The sequence below is a fragment of the Coffea arabica genome, chromosome 10e (assembly GCF_036785885.1).
Source record: "Coffea arabica cultivar ET-39 chromosome 10e, Coffea Arabica ET-39 HiFi, whole genome shotgun sequence".
NCBI lineage: Eukaryota > Viridiplantae > Streptophyta > Magnoliopsida > Gentianales > Rubiaceae > Coffea > Coffea arabica.
In genome coordinates, this window is record NC_092328.1 from 36,771,588 (window position 1) to 36,775,544 (window position 3,957).

The 3,957-nt window shown below is 36.4% G+C and overlaps 1 long non-coding RNA gene across 1 annotated transcript; it reads right to left on the reverse strand.

Moving 5' to 3' along the window:
* Positions 1–335: 335 nt before the first annotated feature.
* Positions 336–1,306, reverse strand: LOC140015035 (uncharacterized). Its single transcript, XR_011821797.1, has 2 exons — positions 1,222–1,306; positions 336–426 (listed from the first exon to the last, which is right to left on the reverse strand). It is a non-coding gene; the product is annotated as an uncharacterized lncRNA (long non-coding RNA).
* Between the last annotated feature and the right edge of the window lie 2,651 nt (positions 1,307–3,957).

Genomic DNA, 3,957 nt, shown 5'->3' on the forward strand with positions numbered 1-3,957 from the left:
AGTCATGAAAAGGATCTCTGAGCTGCAACCTAAGAGCTAATGTGAAGTTGTTACCGAACAAATGACTGTTACTACCTGATAATTTAACTCGTAGACCATTTCTAGTCATCTATAAACCAGCTAAATTGAAAAGATCAGCATGATAAGCTACTAAGATTTTCAACATCTCTCTATCAACTTCATTCTCATAATCAATATCTACTGCATCTAACCTGATCCATTCATCCAAGGAGATAGAGAGTTTGATTAACTCAGCAATACCATCATCCCCTTTGAAATCCAAAAATTGCAATGGAGTGGATCCCAAAGATCCCATAACCCCATCTAGTTTAACATTCTGGCTTACGGAGGTCCAGTTCTTAGTAAATTGGGGCATAATGCTTGAAGGTGCTTCTGCATCTGACTAGCCACATTGAATCCTCAACCCTTCAATGGAGAGAGCTTCAAAATTAGCCATTGCTAATGGAACAAGATCTTCCAAAGACACATAATCTGAATGTACTCTATCTGATATTGAGCCTAAGTTTGGAGCATTCTAACTGTGATCTATTACTTTTTTTGAATCTTTAAAGGGTGCTTACTATTGTGTCAGAAGAAATTAACGATGCAAGAAAATCCCTATCGCTTGCAGTAAGGTTCCAAAATAATTGAACAGGCAACTATAACATTAGAGCTTCATTATCTTTTCCATAGCTACCAACATTTTCAGTCTTTCTAACAAACCAGAAGTTTCTTCTTTTTCCCTTCTTTTTTTTCCGTTTTCCATCTTTCTTAGTGTTGTATGCTTGATACAAGGTTCCAGAAAATCCCAGCAAAACTAATGCAACATAAATGCCATAAACAAATAGAAATATGTAATAACAATCCTGCTCAATTATTCACTATCCTTTCCTTTTTTGAGTTTGCTTGGTCCAAAATTACCAGTAATAACTTGTACAGTACTATCAGAGCTTCATCAAGCTCTGTACAATCTCCAAGAAACGAACACAAGTAAACCCAATGTGTGATTGTGTGTGTAGCAAAAATTATTTTAATGGGATACAAAAGTCATCAAAGTAAGAAACTTTTTCTGCAATTCCTTAAGGGAACAAAGCAGGTTCTCAAAAAAAATTAACAATAAAGCCTACTATGCATAAATCAAGAAAATTGCCCCACTCAAAACTAGAAATTCCAGTAAAAATACTACTAACAATCAATAAGCAAGCAATAAGTTTGACTCACCAGGACAATGAATTGTGATATGATCCAACCTTTCAAGAAAGTAGGAAAAGAAATAATAGAAAATGATGAAGAGCTTCAGCCCAAGTCCTGTAAGAAGAAGGATGAAGAGAATAACCCAATCGAAAGAGTAGCCTACCTCTGGAAGTGGGTCTTCGCTAGAGCTGGAGGCGCTGCCGGCGAAGAAGGATTGGTTCGCCGATGATTCTTCAATCGATGGTCTTCAATCGTTGAAAATGGGCATCTGCCGAAGTGGAAGAATGCCTTTAGGCCGTGATTTTAAGCAGAGGCTGTGCTTTTAAGAAAGGAAAATAACTTCAGAATAATAGATAAGGAAGTTATTTTCCTTCCCTCGGTGTAAGTTATTTTCCGTCAAAAATCATTTTCCCAAATTAGATTGCGTCCAAACAGTGGAAAATTAAGAAAACATTTTCTGGAAAATATTGAAAACATTTTCTGGAAAATATTTTCCTTCCAACCAAACAGACCCTTAGTCTCTTACTTCGTCTCTAATGACCAATCTAACTTGTGTTCCTCTAGTTCATTCTTAGCACTTCTAATCACTTAATTCCTCTAGCACCACACTCGTTCTCGTCCACCAAATATAATGTGTACGTCTCACTAGTCGGTTAAACTACCATAATACTCTACGAAACTTAACATGCAACAAAATTATAAAAGGGAAAAGAGAAAATTCTTGATTTAACCTTAAAAATCACCATGAAATTTAAGGCTAGTAAAGTAAATAAAAGAAAACATAAATTAACTTTTTCAAAAATAAGAGAAAATATAAAATAATTTTCGGATTCTCACACTCTCTTCGCCTTAAGAGAATTTCGTACTCAAAATTCTAACCTTCATAGGATTCTGCAACTGGCTGTTGATCGATAGCATATACCCTTGCTGGTACCCTGGATCTATTTCCTCTTTCCTGGATCGGTTTCGGAGTAGTCCTATCCACTTGCTGTACTTTCGACCCTCTTTGCTGTTTTCTCGGACAGTTGTTAATTTGATGGTTAGCACTCCCACAAACAAGCACTTTCACCCCTTCACCCAACATTCATTCTCAATATGATTTTTCTTCCCACAATATCCACAAGCCAAGCGAGGAGCCACTATTTGGCTTTCTGGAGGAATTTCTTCTTATTGCCCTTTTCCTATCTTACTTCCTCTTGTAGAACCTTCTTCTAGTGTTCCTAGTGTGTGAGAACCCGTAAAACCCTAATTATTTTCCTAGGGTTTATTACCCCTTAATTGCTTATATTTTTGCATTTTCGGGCTTAGAAATATTTTCTGGTAGATTTTATGCGTAATTATAGTTTTAAGATGATTTTTCTAGTATTGGAGAGTTTTTAGAAAATTAAGAGTAAATAGTGGACGTGGGACCCACTAGTGCAAATAGTTCGGAAAAATTCGGCCAATAAGGTTAAGTTTCGGATACTGTGTAAAATTTATCGGGTGTCAAGAGATAAGTAGAATGTGTGAAGTGATTGATGTGAGAGGGAATAAGAAAGATAAGAATGCATTTAATGAGGTGACAAGTGTCATCTTCTCATTAGTTGGACTTTAAGAAACACTATTCACTTTCTTGACTTTTTTTGACCAAAGGATTAAATATCAAAAATTGCACAAAATTCACCATTTTTCTCTCCTTGTGGCCGGTTCTCCTTGAGCAAAGAAGGAAGGAAATTCTTCAACTTTCAAGCTTCCATATGCTTCAATCTTCTACAAACAAAAGCCTAGATTAGATTCTACTCCATAAAAACCTTTCTTCTAGTGATAGTAAGTGTATTAGTGAAGTTTGTTTGAAGCTCTAAGGTGGCCAACATCTTTCTCTCTCTTGCTACTTGGTAAGTGATGCTTGAACCCCCCTACTACACCTAATGATGGTTATATTATGCTTAGAAGTGGCTTGAGTGTTGGAAAATGTGATTTATTTCTTGATTTGAAGAGTTTTGGTGAAGTTTTTCATTTTATGATGAATTTTCTGGTTTCATATGATTTTGATGTTTTGGACTAGTATGATGGTTGGTAATAAGGGGCTTTGGCTCTAGTAGGTGTGCATTGTGGTTAAATGCAACCAATTTTGGATTTGGAATGAAATGTGAAAAGTTAGGGTTCATGAACCCCTAATCTGTCCGAAATTTTAGGTCATAGATAGAGGCCGAATTGGACTTTTCTCAAAACATGAAAGTTGTAGGTATTGATGAGTATGAAGTGCCTGCAAAATTTCAGGGAATTTGGAGTAGTATAGAGTGAGTTATGCTGTTTTTACTGTTGCTGTTTTTGGTGAACAGAATGTCCGAACTGCGATAGGAATTGTCTGTTTTGACTGGAATTGGTTTGGATTCTGTTGTTGGTGTCTTCTGATGAAATGTAGCTGGATATCTTAGCTATCATATGCCTTTGGAATTTCGGTATTTGGACCTGTATATACTGAGTTATGTTCATTACAGTTTTGTGTGTTTTGCAAACCTGTTTTGGTAACGCTGGTTTAGTTTTTGTCACATTTGACCTAGTTGTGCGAGGAACTGGACTGAGTGGCCTTCTACATTGTTGTAGCCCTATTTCATAGCTTCGAAACGGTGGGTCTTAGACCCCCATCCGATAACCGTAGTGAATTTGACGCCATTACCGCATAATAAGGGCAAAACAGTTTTTCTATTTGGGGCCAAGACTAATGCTACTTCTAATTTCTGGTTTGCTATCATGCTTAGTTATGTATATGAAACTCTATTG